Here is a 17,773-nt window from a genome sequence, read left to right as displayed (position 1 = left end):
AGCACACAGGAAAAGGAAATTAAATGAACAAATAGACTCCATGTTTAAACGTGTCTGGGAGTTAGAAATTGTACATAAAAAATCCCAGGCACATCTAGTAGAGCAGGAACTAGATGACATACGGGAAAAAATGAATCTACTGTTAATCGATAAAGCGAAAGCTAAACTAACTAGAGGGAACAGAACATTCTACGAGTTTGGGAACAAACCAGGTAGAATGTTGGCAAATGCCTTGAGAGAAGCCCATACACGCAACCATATCGCACAAATAAAGACGCAAAAAGATGGAATGGTTAATACCCCACAGAAAATCACAAAATGCTTTAAGGAATACTATGAGAGATTGTATCAACTAGAAGAGAAACCTTCATTGGAGAACGCCCAAAAGAAGCTGGAAACAGCCAGGGAGTATATTAGAGAAACACATATGCCAAAATTAACCGAGGAAACAACTAGAAAATTGTATGAACCAATCACAATAGAGGAGTTCATGGAAGCAATACAATTATTAAAACCGGGTAAGGCCCCAGGCCCAGATGGGTATACCCTGTCATACTATAGAATGTTCGCTGAGAAATTGGCCCTGAGATTTATAGCAGCCTATAACTCCCTGCGTGAAGGAAAGAAAATACCGAATGAGACATTGCTGGCACATATAGCAGTTATCCCAAAAGAAGGGAAAGATCCAGCACAATGTGCTAGCTACTGCCCTAGATCATTGCTGAATGTGGACCTGAAAGTGTTTACTAAGATCCTTTCCACAAGGTTAATAGACTATATCCCAGATTTAATACATCGAGATCAAGTGGGATTCACTCCTGGGAGGGAGGGAAGAGAAAATACACAGTGGGTGATGAGTGCGATTTATCTAGCACAAAAACAGATGAAGCCAATGATATTAGTATCTGCTGACGCAGAAAAGGCTTTTGATCGAGTGGAATGGATGTTTTTAAAAGCAATGCTTCAGCACATAGGATTAAAAGAAGGGATGATGAGCTGGTTTTCTAATTTATAATCAGAACCAAGTGCGAGAGTGAAGGTAGGGGATAAAATCTCTGAGCCATTGCTCATTCGAAACGGGACAAGACAGGGCTGCCCATTGTCGCCTATTATTTTGATTTTGACAATAGAACACTTTTTAAGGAAGATACGGGCAAATACGAATATTAAGGGGATAACAACGAAAGGAGAAGAACAGAAATTGGCAGCATACGCGGATGATTCAATTTTCTTTATAACGTCCCCGGTTATAGCTCTGCCATCTTTATTGGCAGAACTAAGGGCCAAATCCACAAATATCGGGCGCAACTTAAATCTTCCGATTTAAGTTACACCGCCGCAAAATTTCTCCCTAAGTGCCCGATCCACAAAGCACTTACCTTGAAATTTGCGGCGGTGTAACTTAAATGTGTCCGGTGCAAGGCGTGCCGAATCTAATGGGGCGAGTCCCATTTAAATTAGGCGCGCTCCCGCGCCGGACGTACTGCGCATGCTCTGTCGGGTAACTTACCCGACGTGCATTGCGCTAACTGACGTCGCTCCGACATCATTTGCTTAGACGGTAACGTAAATGGCGTCCAGCGCCATTCACGGACGTCTTACGCAAACGACGTAGAGTTTGAATTTTCGACGCGGGAACGACGGCCATACTTAATAGGGCTTAGTCAAATAGGACTCAGCCCTATTTTTACATGGCGTAACTCAACGTAAACGACGTAGCATTAGAGCGACGGGCCCGTCGGAGCGTTCGTGGATCGCCGTAAGTGTTCATTTGCATATTCTAGGCCGGCCGCAATGGCCTCGCCACCTAGCGGCCGGCCTAGAATTGCATCCTTAAGATCCGACAGTGTAATTCAATTACACATGTCGGATCTTCGGTCTATCTCTTGGAAACTGATTCTGTGGATCAGTTCCAAAGATAGAAACAGGGATACGACGGCGTATCAGTAGATACGCCGGCGTATCCCTTTTGTGGATTACCCCCTAAGAGAATATGGAAAATTGTCCAATTTTAAGGTTAACTATGGAAATTGAGAGGCAATGGGCATAGAAATAAAAGCTGCATTACTGCAACAGATAACTACGCAATTTGATTTCAGATGGACAGATTCCTATATAAGTTACCTAAGGACTAAGATAACGGGGAACTTAAATAAATTATATGAACTTAACTATGTAGCATTGGCCGGGTGAATAAAACGACATTTATTGAGATGGGATAAGGAAATCTTTACCTGGTTCGGGCGTACAAACATAATAAAGATGAATGTGTTACCGAGACTTCTGTATTTAATACAGACTTTACCAATCAAGATCCCCCAGGCCTAGTACACATGTCCGAGAATCTCGTCAGGAAATTTCCCTGACGAGATTCTTGGAACCGCGGTTCTCTTGAAAGGAAAGAACGCGGTGACGTCATCGCGTCACATTCAATGGCGTCGCCACCATCTTGCTTCACCCTACCTATGCCGTGGAAGCTTTCGCGCATGCGTCAAAGTCATTTCGAGCATGCGCGGGTTTCCACGGCGACAGGTAAGTATTCACACGCTCGGGTTTCTCGTCTGTAAACAGGCCGAAAAGAATCTCGACGAGAAAAAAGAGAGCAGGTTCTCTTATTTTCTCGTCGAGATTCTGGCCAGATTTACTGATGAGAAACCTGAATGCCTCGTACACACGAACGGGAATCTCGGCAATAATCAGTTTTCCTGCTGGTTTTTGCCGAGAAACACGGTCGTGTGTACGAGGCCCCAGATTTTTTTAAGGGATATGAGGTCAAGATTCCTGAAATTCATCTGCGTGGGAAAACCAGCGAGGATACGAAGAACTATCATGTCACTGCCCAAAGAAGGAGGGATAGGGCTCCCAGACCCAGTAAAGTATCAAGAAGCATCTCATCTAGTTGGAGTAATGGAGTGGTATGGGCGAAATAAAAAACCCTGGATAAAAATGGAGCAAGCAACAACAGATATACCTCTGGAAGGGTTGCCGTGGATTCCAGAGGCCGAAATCCCAGTAGAAATAAAGAAACATCCAACGATAGGCACTACTATACGAACAATTAAAAAGATTTTTGATAAAACAAATATGTCTATTTACCCAAGTCCAATGACTCCGATCCTGGGTACTAGGGCATTTCAACCAGGTCTGATAGATCAAAGGTTTAATGCCCTACGACAAAGGGGCACTAGCAGGATTATTAATTTCTCCAAAGATAATCGACTAATGACAAAGAGGGAGATTGAACGAGAGGTCGCACCAGAATTAGATTTTTTCCGGATGTTGCAATTAGAAGCGTTCTTACGGACAAAAGCAAGGATATTTACAGAAGTTAGAATATTGTCAAAATTCGAACAGTTAGTGTCCATGCACACAGTCACGTTTTTCTGTGTTTTTCGGCAGTTGCGTTTATGCTCGTTTTTTCAGAAGCAAAAAAATGGGTTCAGACGCAAAAGTTTTTGCGTTTCAGACGCAAATCGCGGCAAAACGCTGCTAAACGCAGCAAAACGCGGTACCGGCGTTTTGCCGCGATTTCGTTTATAGGCGTTTTTAAAGGTGACCTATTTTTTTACATTAGAAATCTCAAAAATTATGGCAAATGATGAAAAACCATAAAAAATGTAATTGCTTGATTTGCATTGTGGACAATCCACAACTTATGGCAGGTGACGTGGCCAGTGGACAATCCACAACTTGTGGCAGGTGACATGGCCAGGTGACGTGGCAAGTGGACAATCCACAACTTGTGATAGGTGACGTGGCCAGGTGATGTGGCAGGTGACGTGGCCAGTGGACAATCCACAACTTGTGGCTGGTGACATGGCCAGGTGACGTGGCAGGTGACGTGGCCAGGTCATGGTGCAAGTGGACAATCCACAACTTGTGGCAGGTGATGTGGCCAGGTGATGTGGCAAGTGGACAATCCACAACTTGTGGCAGGTGACGTGGCAAGTAACATGGCCAGGTGATGTGGCAAGTGAACAATCCACAACTTGTGGCAGGTGACATGGCCTGGTGACGTGGCAAGTGGACAATCCACAACTTGTGGCAGGTGACGTGGCAAGTAACATGGCCAGGTGATGTGGCAAGTGAACAATCCACAACTTGTGGCAGGTGACATGGCCTGGTGACGTGGCAAGTGAACAATCCACAACTTGTGGCAGGTGACGTGGCCAGTGGACAATCCACAACTTGTGGCCAGGTGATCTTTCCTGTATCTCTGAGCAGGGCCGGTGGGCTCTGGTAGACTGCATTTGATGGGCGCTGGAGAGGCTGCTGAATAAATGGGAGCGGGTGAGGCTGCATTTTAAGGGCGCTGTTGAGGCAGCATTTGATGGGCGCTTCATTAAAAAGGTGGGGTATACATGGGCAAGGCAAAGGGGGTGGAGGCAAAAGGAGGGAGGTGGCAAAATGAGGTTTCCACTAGGGTGTCAAAAATCCTTGCACCTGCCCTGTCTCTGAGCTCCATCTCTCCAGCCTGTATATTTTTTCTATCTCATTTTCATTTTTATTTATTAACTTTATTTATTAAATCTTTTAGATTCAGCAGGAATTCTGTGATTAATGTTGTATTTGTGTCTGCTAATCATTTTATTGTATTTTTAGTGAAATAACTTTAATATTTTCTTGGGGGGGTCCTGTCAGGTAGTCTGTACAGGGCCCCCGCAATTTCTATCAGCAGCCCTGTGTGTAGAACCAGACAGACAAATTCCTGTGGGTGCTGGGAAGGACTCAGCTATCTTGGTCCATGTTGGAGTTGGAACGAAAGACAGGATACATGGAAGGTGAAGTATCATTAAGAATCGGTTTAGAGAATTAGGGTGTACATTTAAAGAAAGAATCCCCAACTTTGTATTCTCTGGAGTAAGACATGAAAGTGAGCAGGAGATTAGAGCGCTAAATGCATGGCTAAAGTCTAGATACATACAAGAAAGATTTGGTTTTCTAGAGCACCAAATTGACTTTTCATTGGGATATAGTCTATACCAGGGATCCTCAAACTACGGCCCTCCGGCTGTTGTGGAACTACACATCCCATGAGGCATTGTAAAACTCTGACATTCACAGACATGACTTGGCATGATGGGAATTGTAGTTCCTGAACAACTGGAGGGCCATAGTTTGAAGACCCATGGTCTATACCAGGGCTATGCAATTAGCGGACCTCCAGCTGTTGCAGAACTACGATTCCCATGAGGCATAGCAAGACTCTGACAGCCACAAGCATAACACCCAGAGTCAGAGGCATGATGGGACTTGTAGTTTTGCAACAGCTGGAGGTCCGCTAATTGCATATCCCTGGTCTATACCAATTTTATCGTGGGCCGCATCAGCATTTATTGCCTTCAAAGGGGGTTTTATCTGTAGGATTAGATGTCCCGCACAACCCTTCTCTTACATTATATGTCAAGAGCCCCCCCCCCCCCCCCACCATCAGAAGTTGAGTCTCCCACTCTCCCTTACATCACAGTGCACCCTCCTTACCTTATGATGCTGCTGGGAAGAAGCTGGATGCAATGCTTAAAAGCAGAAATTAAGGGTCTGTAGGAGGACCAAAGGAGGGCTCAAGATCTCCTGCAGCTGAAAGAGAGGTGTGAGATCCACATGAAGTGGCCTGGAGGGCTGGATTCGGCCTGCGGGCCCTTAGTGTTTGAAACCTGTGGTCTATACGTTATAGATAATTTTCACCTAAGAGGTAGGTGCTAGGAGAGAGGTTTTTGGTACAGAGGGAGTAGTATTTAAATTGCATTGGGGTTAGAAAATAATAGGGCAGATAGATCAGGCAAGGTCCAGACATTAAGGCATGGTAAAATGGGACAGGACGGAAGGAGACCAGGAACCCAACATTCCTGGAGGTTGCATTCTGCAGGCTCTTCAGCTGGCTGTTTTTCTTCCTTACTGCAGAGATTGGTGCCACAGGCAGCAAGAAGGAGAGTGATCCTTATATTTGTTGCTGGGGCCAAATTATTATAAAACATTATTTTAGAGATACAGTTACTTTAACTGCTTCAGCCCCGGACCATTTCACTGGCCAAAGACCAGAGCATTTTTTGCAATTCGGCACTGCGTCGCTTTAACGGACAATTGCGCGGTCGTGCAATGTGGCTCCCAAACAAAATTGACGTCCTTTTTTTCCCACAAATAGAGCTTTCTTTTGGTGGTATTTGATCACCTCTGTGGTTTTTATTTTTTGCACTATAAACAAAAATAGAGCGACAATTTTGAAAAAAATATCAATATTTTTTACTTTTTGCTATAATAAATATCCCCCCAAAAAATCTATATAAAAAACAAAATGTTTCCACAGTTTAGGCCGATACGTATTTTTCTACATATTTTTTGGTAAAAAAAATCACAATAAGCGTATATTGATTGGTTTGCACAAAAGTTATAGCGCCTACAAAATAGGGGATACAGTAGTTTTATGGCACAGTCACGGAGCTCGCGGCAGGGGTGATGTATATAGTGATGTATATATACACGTTACTTTGCCCAGCCGTGCCATTCTGCTGACGTATATGTACAGGAGCCTGTTTTTCACTACATTTCAAATACGGGCTTTTAGATATTGATTTATGGTGATAATAAGTCCTTAAACGACAACTAAATCCAAAAGCAAAAATCAACATATCGAGAGTGACTTCAGAAACTTAATATGTACAGTCTGGAGGAAAGAAGGGAAAGGGAAGACATGATTGAAACCTTTGGGGAGAAAGCACAATGGCGCCACTTAGAGTGGCGCCATTGTGCTTTCTCCCCAGCTGATTCCAGATATGCTTCACATCTTCACTGGGCTGCCTTCAAGTGCCTTAATATGAACTAAAAGGACTCTTTAACAGTCTTAAGTTTTAACCAGCTCCTAGATCTCAGGAGCTCATTGTTTTTAGTTGTGTTTGCTGGTGCTAGCGCCTACTCTCTCCTATGTGTATGATTGAAACCTTTAACCTCCTTAGCAGTATTCCCGAGTCAGGCTCGGGGTGAATATTTCATACCAAAAGCGGTATCCCTGAGCCTGACTCGGGATTGTTTTGCAGGATACAGGGAGAGTTACTTACCTTGTCCCTGGATCCTGCGATGTGTCCCCGCTGTGTGTGCGGGCTCCTCCGCTGTGTCTCCTCGCTCGATTCACAGTGCCGAGTTCCGTTCCCTGCGACGTTACAACACACGGGGACGGAGTTCGGCGCCAAATTCAAAAAGTGAAACACACAATACACATACAGTATATAGTCATCTTACAGATGACAGTACTGTATCAAATAATTACACACACCCTTTGTCCCTAGCGGTTAGTCCAGTGTCCTGCATGCACTTTTATATTATAAAAACTGTTCTTTCTGCCTGGAAACTGGAGATTGTCCATAGCAACCAAAAGTGTCCCTTTACATCAAAAGTGCTTTTAGAGCAGCTAGAAAACAGCGATAATAAATTAGAATCACTTGCAGAATTGAGCGATAGAGATTTGTGGGGAAATTCGTCATCAAACAATAAAAGTAATGACAGCGACAATTCTGCAACTGAGCAAATTTCAGTGTTTTTGATTTGATTACATTATTGAATAATTTTTATTATAATTACATTATTAGTTATAATTATTTATAGTTATTTATTATATTATAATTTATGATTTTGTGTTTCAAACTTTATCATACCCGGCTGGGATGTCTACTAGACTCTTGTTCGGACAGATTGAAGTTATTTCTAAGAATTACAGGCCTACAATATAAAACGCCAAATTTCCATGCAAAATAATTGTACCGCTTTCAGTACCTAAAACCAGAAAGAATCATACCGCCAGGGAGGTTAAATACATGAAGGGGGTGAATAAGGTTCAGGAGGGCAGTTTTTTCAATATGAAACCAAAATCAAGAACACGGGAACATGACCTCAAACTAACTGGAGGAAAGTTCAAAACAAATTCCAGAAAGTATTATTTTACTGAAAGGGTAGATGATACTTGGAATACATTTCCAGCAGAGGTAGTGAGACAGTCAACAGTAAATGGCTTCAAACATGCTTGGAACAAACATAGATCTATACTCAGACAAAAAGAAACAAGAAAAAAAAGAAAAGAAAAAAGAAATGGGCAGACTCGATGGACTACTTGGTCTTTTTTCTGCCATGTCTAGAAAAATATAATACATTGCAGCTTATAGTCCTTAAATGTGGTGGCTGCGTTGGTCTTCTTTTCTTTTTTTAATTAAGAAAATTTTCAGCAAGTTGGTTAGTGCACAAAGCAGTGGTTTTTCTACAGCTGGGCAGGCAAGTGACTAAAAACCACCTAGTCAATATTTAGTTAATAAATATGCAACATCGTTGAGTTTTTTCAGATGGGAAGGAAGGAACAGAATGATATACAGATCTACCAAGTAGCCAGCAAGAAGGTGTGAACTTAATTTCCATCATGTCACAGCCAAACCCACAAAACTTTTTCTAAGAATAAAGCGGTCCATGTTCCTCACCCTGACATTATCAGAATGGCGACTTCATCTCTATTTATGACCATCTTCATCCAGCATTTGATCCTCTCCATGACTGCAGGTAACACGAAAACCTACATACATACTTATTACTTAAACACACTTATCAGTGTGTAGGTGATACTGAAATGAAATGACCAAAAACTATATATATATATATATATATATATATATATATATATATATATATATATATATATATACACACATATACACTAGCTGAATACCCGGCGTTGCCCGGTCTTCCTATCTTAACCTTTTGGGGAGGAAAATCATAGTAATATAAATATACCCATCTTTTATATAAGGGTGTAGGTAAGGGTTAATTTAACTGTAATATATTTTTATTTGGCATATAAGTAATATGTGTACCAGGTATTATTGAAATATCTCCAGGCGTACAGAAGTTATGTGGGAACATACATTTCCCATTGATTTGCATGGGACTTTAAACAAAAACCCCGACCCTCACAAATGGGGGTAGTTAAGGGATAAATTAACTATCCTATAGTTTAAGTGGACACATAAGTAACATGTGACCAAGTGTTATCGAAATATGTACAGCCGTTTGGAAGTTATGAAGTAACATGTATTTCCCATAGAGTTGAATGGGACTTTAAAGAAAAACCCCGACCATGGCAAATGGGGGTGGGTAAGGGTTAAACCACCTATCCTATGTTTGTTGCTGACATATAAGTAACATGTGTGCCAAGTTTCATGTTAATATCTTTAGCCGTTTGGACGTGATGCTGGAACATACATACACACACACGTTGAGTTATATATATATATATATATATATATATATATATATATATATATTTATTACATTTTGTTTTACTGCCGCTAAATCTAGTATAATTTAAATTTTATATGACATTGTAATTTACTTACACATCCCCTAAAAATAATAGCAATGCTCTCTCAAAGAGAGTGACTTGGAGTCACTTACTGTACTTATGGTGAATTATCGTTTGTGTGTAATTATATATAATTACATAAAGGAGCCTGGAAAAAAAGAATTCTTAAAAAAAATAAAAAATAAAATACATTGAAATAATAATGATAATAATAGTATAATACTTAACACCTAGGATTTGAAAAAGTGTGTTTGTGTATGTTGGTATTTATTAGATAAGCCCAGATTTACAAGGTTTTTAAGATACATTATGTACGTTTACCTTTTTTCATGGCTATTAACACTTGCTCTGTTATGTTTTTCAAATATCAGAAATGTTTTTTAATTGTACTAAGTACCCCAGTTTTCAAATTTTGAACATCTTTTTAATATTGTAGTAAAGTAGGGAGATCTGAGGCTACAATCATTCCAAACAGTATATATAAGCAAAGAATTATAATGTACAGCAATAATTTTATTGTACAGCTAATAATGTGCTGTCTCCGAGTTATCCCATGTAAACTACCTCACAAGCCAAATGTCTTTTCACAAGAGAATAAAAAACAAAAAAAATAGCACAGTCCACTATATTTAAATTATAAATGTATGTTGATTCCTTAGTGGACTCAAATTCATGAAATTCTTCCTAACTAAATGGCTACAAATATCACATTGAATTGGAAACTTGAAATACACCCCGTTTTAACCAACTTTATTACTATTGCTAGAATTCTGGGAACGTATCTGATACGGAAAAGGTCAAGTTCAAATAAAAAAGAAAGCCAAAGCATAAAATATAGTTGTGCATATTTTTTTTTAATTGCACAAAAGGTCAATAAAATCTCTAGTGTGTAGGAGATACTAAAATTAAATGAACAAAAAGCATGATTTATTTTTTTATTGCCGCTAATTAAAATAGAATATTTTGTATTGCATATGACCTTGTGATTTACTTTCACATGCTCTAAAAGAAAGAACAATGCTCTCTTCAATGTAGTGACTTACTTATAATTAACTATTGTCTGTGTATTAATATAGTAATTATTTTAAGGAGCTTGGAAAAAAAAAAAACATTTAAAATATCAATGAAATACTTAATACTTGGGATTTGCTTTGGTGTGTAAAGGAGTCTTTGCGTATGTTGTTATTCAGTATTTCTATAGTGCCGTTATTACTCATATACTGTATGTGTATATACAACATATACAAAGGGTGGGTTTGATACTAACAGCATTTATTTAAGTGCACACAGAGAAACATGTGCCTTGAAATAAATGATTTTCTTGAATTTTATCCCTGATATTTTTCACAGATAGATAGATAGATATAGATTTATATGTATATATATATATAGATTTATCATGACATACAAATAAATACAGGGGTCTCCCTATCTCTCATACTTATATTTAAAGTCAAAACCTTTTATCCCGTTTGGATAATGTAGGAAGGGTTCCAGAGGGACTTTTAATTCCATATGTGGTATATGGTACAAGACACGCATATCAGGAATATGAAATGTTGGGGTAACATAAACTTTAACAAATTAGGCATTTTATTTTTGTCTGTATTTAAAATTGTCTCCTAGTGTATCTAATAAGAGTCGGTGACCCTTGTTTAATAATGGAGTAGAATTTGTTCACTTTTCACTTATATTCACTTTAGGAATTTAAATCCATTCAGATGAGAAACAAGGAAAATTTCCATTCTTCTCCGATTTTTCGAAAATCTACCTGTGCTATCTTCAGTAAATTAGGTGAAACAAAGAGAAAAAAAAATGTGTCAACATTGCCCAATCAGATTCAAGTTCACATTGCATAAAGACAATTTTCTGAGTTAATGAGGCAAAGTTGTACCGACTTCACCCAACCATCTGCCAGCAAAAATCTTGTTTTTGTTAAAAGCCCACTTTTGGGAAGTTTGAAAATGATCCCTTGCAGTGGTGCTGTGCCCACACTACAAGATGTACCTGCTCGTTTAGTCTAGGGGAGAGGAGAATAACTTTTACTTACCCGATCATCCACTCCCCCGGGAGGCAGCAGCCCCCCGTGCTGTGGCGGTGAACTGTCCCTCGAACATCATCACGTCCATTGCAGGACTTTGGTCCCTACCTTGGTCTTGATGATGTTGGGACCTTAGACCTAAGCATGAGGTAGAAGACACTGTGGGGTATATAGAAAAAATGCAAAAGAAAACGTGAACACCCAAAGGCTATCTCCCAAAACTATTTTATTGAAAAAAGATTGTACAGCATCGGAGGCATGCATGTGGAAGTAGGCAGTCTCCACTTCAGATTGCACGCACCCCCATAAACATTTACCACCCACTAGATTCCATATCCCAACCCTTCCATAAAATCAAACCCACCCCTAATAGTTCCCTGACCCCTAATAATATTAACTGGAGCCTTTCCTGTGCTGGGACAGCACAACTGCGACCACTACTATGGACAACTCCCCAGATGGTACCCCTGATTTACACCTGCATCTAGTGGCGACTGGTGATCAAAAACCTTGGGGGGAGCAAAGAAACTGAAAAAAAAAAACATCAATTGCAGCTACTGTGCCATCAAATGCAGCCACTGTGCCATCAAATGCAGCCACTGTGCCCATCAAGCGCAGCCACTGTGCCCATCAAACGCAGCCACTGTGCCCATCAAACGCAGCCACTGTGCCATCAAACGCAGCCAGTGTGTCCACCAATTGCTGCCAGTGTTCCCATCAATTTCTGACACTGTGCCACATCAAATGCTCCCAGTGTGCCAATCAATTGCCACTACTGTGCCCATTATATTCTGCCAGTGTGCCCATCAATTCCTGCTACTGTGCCTCATCAGATGCTGCCAGTGTGCCCATCAATTGCCGCTATTGTGCCCCATCAGATGCTGCCAGTGTGCCCATCAATTGCCACTACTGTGCCCCATCAGATGCTGCCAGTGTGCCCATTAATTGCCGCTACTGTGCCCCGTCAGATGCTGCCAGTGTGCCCATTAATTGCCACTACTGTGCCCTATCAGATGCTGCAAGTGTGCCCATCAATTGCTGCTACTGTGCCCCAGATGTTGCCAGTGTGCCCATCAATTGCCGCTACTGTGCCCCATCAGATGCTGCCTGGCATTTACCTGTCTCGCAGTGGGTCAGTGGCAGTCTCCTGCACGTCCTCCACGTCTTCTTCCGTCCTCCCTCATGTGTCCAATCACAGTGACTGACATTTCAGCCAATCAGGTCACAGGTAACAGACCCAGCAACCTGATTGGCGGATAGGTGGTTCAGTGTAAGCAAAGCGAATTGCTTCGCTTTGCTAACACACAGCTGAGTGAACAGCGAACACCCAGCATGGCGCCCGCTGTTCACATTTTTGGGCGCCTATTTGGAAGCCACCACTGTGAAAGTCTGACTTGTTAATTATCCAGATCAGATAACCTTGTACAGTAAGTATTTTCAATGTGATATGAACACCAGGGTTTTCACATAAAGGAAGCAATACAAAGAGAACAGGATACTTTCTCATACAAGTACATGGTACATCTGGCACATATGAGGAATATGAAGTGTTGGGGTAACAAACGCTTTAACTCATATGTTGCTTTCAATTTTAACAAAGGAGCTGAATTCATGGAGTTCAGCTTTAATCTACAAATCCAATTTACTTTCCAGTTAGACTTTCGTTGTAATTGTTGCCTCTCCTGTTTTAATTGGTCCTGTCTAAGACCCGAGAAGATGCTTTGCAGCATGTTTAGACAGGACATGGCGCTCTATATGGGAATGTCAATTAACTGACGAAAGGACATTTTATTTTACCAATGCAATATCCATCACAGGCCCTCTGTTTTATATATGAATATTGCATAAGACCAATAAAGAAAGTGGCAAGACCACAATACTTTGCCGTTTGGCAACTGGATATTCTTGTCCAATATTACATACAGTATTTATACATAGTACAGGATCCACATCTAAAAGTGTTCATTGTAACACAGCAGTGTATTTGTCGTTTTGACTGTGCACTAGATAATCACAGATTGATTTGTACCTTCTATGGGTACTAAAGGTGACAATATCAAGGTGACAGGGCCAGTGCTACCTCTAGGCAAACTAGGCAGCCACCTAGGGCACACTGCTGCCTATGGCGCCCGGCCACTGGTATTCCTACTCTCTTCTCTCTGCAGCAAGCAACTAAGTTTCAGCATCAGCAGGCAGCCGTCGTTCTGTTCACACATAGTGTCAGAGGCGCAGCGGAGGCGGAGGACTGTGTCTGTGTCCCGACTCCCGAATGAATGAAAGCAAGCAAACATTCATTGATGGGCGCTGGTGAGGCTGCCATTGATGGGCGCTGGAGAGGCTGGCATTGATGGGCGCTGGAGAGGCTGCCATTGATGATCGCTGGAGAGGCTGCCATTGATGATCGCTGGAGAGGCTGCCATTGATGGGCGCTGGAGAGGCTGCATTGATGGGCACTGGAGATGCTGCATTAATGGACGCTGGAGAGGCTGCCATTGATGGATGCTGGAGAGGCTGCCATTTATAGGCGCTGGAGAGGCTGCATTGATAAACGCTGGTAAGGCTGCATTTGATGGGCGTTTCATTAAAAAGGTGGGGTATACATAAGCAGGGAAAAGGGGGGGCGGCAAAATGAGGTATTGCCTAGGGTGTCAAATATCCTTGCACCAGCCCTACCCAGAAACATATGAATTCTCCAGAAACCGATGCCGCATTAGAATTATTTTTCTTGCTTTCCATTGTTCAGGGTATCCAGCAATAAATCTAATCTTTCTTTATATTCCTCACATGATTGTTACCACCATCCTGTCTCATTCTTTAGCCCTTCGAAAATGCCATTATCAAATGTTTATTCCTATTGCCTCTTTTAAAGTGTGTACTGTACATACATTTTAAAAAGTTTCATCCTTTGTCCACGTAGCACTACCCCCGAAGGAGCTGCTGGCTTAGATTTGGGCCTGCCGTTACCTTACTGTTCCATACGCTCGCTTTACGGGTTGTCCTTGAAGAGTTGTCCATAAGAATGTACGCACCAACACAAAGTCTCTTTCAAGGGTTTTATTAACAAAGTTCTCCAACAGAGGGGTAGAGGGACAGGGAAAGACTCAGGTACTTTCGCCTTGCAGATCACAGGTACCACTTAGATCCAGAGGATTAACTCAGCTCCACACTGGATTTTAGCAACCACCAGATAGGCCTACTCTCTTTGGCCTAGCAGCTGATGCGAAGCTCGACAAAGTCTCTGCCACAGACTTGATGAGTGTCGTCGGGCCGTCCCATGATCTTCTGCCACAAGATCATGCAACCTACTGCACACCCGATATAGTTCAAACAAGAGTTACACGACTCACGGTGCCAAGAATCTTTCAGCCGTACCGGCAGCACAGTGAGGTAAATCCGCCAGGGTACGTCTATCAATGGAATGCCACTGGTTCAGCTTCCTTCCATAGACAAGGCAGCAAAGGACCGTCCCTGGATCAGTAGGCCCCAGAAACACCTGGGCCTACTCTTAGATTGGCAAGGCTACAAAACAGAGGCCAGGAGGGCCCTCAGGTCGGAATCGGAAGACGAACCCCGCCAAACGGCATCTGTCCCTTAAGTACCCCTCCCCAGATTGCACAGCAGGTTGACCACGCCCCCTGAGCCTCTCCTGAGAGAGAGATACCCAATACATCCAGCCTGTTGCCTTTCCAACCATGACCTGAGGTGACAGGGACACCCACCGTCAGGGGGAAACTTGTGCAACCCAGCCGAACTGAACAGAACCAACAATTTAGAGTAATCATCCTGAGCCAAATCTACTGCTCAGGCAACTATAATTTAAACACATAGCGCCCACTCAATGGGAGCAGGGCGCTACATACAGTTTCTGGAAGCTGTTTGATTTTAGCCTTTTGGAATCACTCATAGATTTGGACTGAACTAGGAGGGTGAAAGCGTCCAAATTTTTTTTATTTAAAAATATAAATATTGAACTATTTCCCAGATTCCTCCATTTTGAACTAAGAAAAATGGCTTTCTGAACATTGACTGTTTTATTTTATATTTTGTTACTCAGTTATTCGGACAGAGCACAGCTAAACCTTGTATATCAGAAAATGGTTGAGTATGAAGCCACCACAAAGAACGGAGTAATTATTATATCTAGGTCATTGTATCATTGTGTGGCCTATATTGGTCAGTTGTAGATGCTAGTAGCAAAAGATGTATAAAAAGTGATAATATCCTCACACCGCCTGCAGTTATTAGGATGGCTTATGTAGTGACCACAGTTCTCAGATCGGAAACCAGCAATACGATATTAATATAATAACATGAGAACAGAGGCATGCTTGCCCGCATGTCTCAAGAAAATATAAGATATTCTTAGTCTGTGATACTAGCAGGATGAGGAGGGGGGGGGGGGTGTTGTTGGTGTTGTTTTGGATACCAAACATTGTGTGTCTAGAGGCTCCAGGTTCTGAATGTAAGGTAGGATAGTATATTGAAGCCTACAGATTACACAATTGTAGCACTACCCCCGAAAGAGCTGCTGGTTTGTTTTGGTTGGCATGTTACCTTGTGGCTCCTCCGCCGTCTAGGGGTCTTTTTCTGTGCTCTTTATTACCCAGCCGGGTAAAAACAAGAAAACTTGTGGTGAAGAGTAGAGATTCAGCAGAAGGAGAAATAGCAGATTCAGGCGTAGCAATAGGGAAACAGTCCTGCTTCCAACAACACTTTCTTCTTCGCCACTCTAGCCAGAGTGGGTTTAGTGTAGCTGGACAGGCCTCTCTCACTGACCTGGCAGCCAGAGTATCACTCGGAACTTTAAGGGAAAAGTCTCTGCCACAGACCCTCCTTAGAATTGGGATAGCGGAGATAATCCCCCTTGATAGACTTTGCGCCTGGATCTCCTTCAGGTAGTTTGCAGTTAGGTTACCGACTGATAGGTGACCAACGTCCAGCCTTTCAGTACTCGGTTACCTTGATCCCCGGTGGGTGGTCGAGACCCTATTAGATTGCCAGCTTCTCTTGGCTCTCCTCAGGCGGACTCCTCACCGAACAGCTTCCTCTCAAAGGAAAAACGCTTGGGATCTTCTTAGGATTGGGGACCCAGTCGATCAATAGGGCCCAGCCACAGCTCAAATGTTCCAGACCAACGTGGTCCTGGAACCAGGAACACTGCGTGGCACGCGCACCCCCGGCCTGGAAGGCCATTTCGCTGGAGCGCTGTGATGTGGTAACCCTAAAGGTGGGTGCCACACTGGAAGAAGACCCAGATCAATGACGTCTGCCCCATAAATACCCTCCCCCAGCATGCACAGCGAGGAAAACCTCTCCTGATAGGCTGCTGGGGAAAAGCACCCAAACCTCGACTCCACTGCTGCCACCTGTCGTCCTGGGGTGGCGCCAGCACCCCAGAAGCGACAGAATGAGCCCACAGTACAGCCAAGCTGAGACACAGACGCAAATTTGAACAAATTAGCCTGGTCAGAGCCAACTAATTCTCTGACCCCCTCTAAATATAAACTAGCACCCGTTCTTAGAAGTAACCAGGCGCTACACAAGTATACAAAATAACAGGTGGTTTTACAAAAGTTTGGCTTGGTATCAGCCTCTTGCAATCCCTTGCACAGAATATCTCAACTGGGGGAGGGAGAAGCAGCACAACAAGCCAATCAGTTGTACTCTAGTGCTCATGTGCAGACAAGGAACATTACTGAAGGAAGGCTTACTGAAAAGTATGTCCATGTACAGTATAGTTTTCACTCAATACTTGGTCGGGGCTCCTTTTGCATGGATTACTGCATCAATGCGGCGTGGCATGGAGGCAATTAGCCAGTCATACTGCTGAGGTGTTATGGAAGCACAGGTTGCTTTGATGGCGGACTTCAGCTCCTCTGCATTGTTGGGTCTGGCATCTCTCATCTTCCTCTTGACAATACCCCAAAGATTCTCTATGGGGTTTAGGTCAGGCGAGTTTGCAGGCCAATCAAGCACAGTGATACCATAAACATTAAACCAGGTATTGGTACTTTTGGCAGTGGGCAGGTGCCAAGTCCTGCTGGAAAATGAAAACAGCATCTTCATAAAGCTGGTCAGGGAAGCATGAAGTGCTCTAGAATTTCTTGGTAGAGGGCTGCACTGACTTTGGATTTGATAAAACACAGTGGAGCAACACCAGCAGATGACGTGGCTCCTCAAATCATCACTGACTGTAGAAACTTCACACTGAAACTCATGCAACTTGGTTCCACTCTTCCTCCAGATTCTTGGACCTTGATTTTCAAACGAAATGCTTGGATACAGCACCCTGTGAACAGCCAACTTCTTTAGCCTCTTTGTGAAGGGTGTCACTAAGTCAGCAGTCTTCTCCATGATTGAGTAACCTACTGAACCAGACTAAGAGACCATTTAAAGGC

Source organism: Rana temporaria, chromosome 9, assembly GCF_905171775.1.
Source record: "Rana temporaria chromosome 9, aRanTem1.1, whole genome shotgun sequence".
NCBI lineage: Eukaryota > Metazoa > Chordata > Amphibia > Anura > Ranidae > Rana > Rana temporaria.
Note: the sequence above shows the minus strand (reverse complement) of the source record.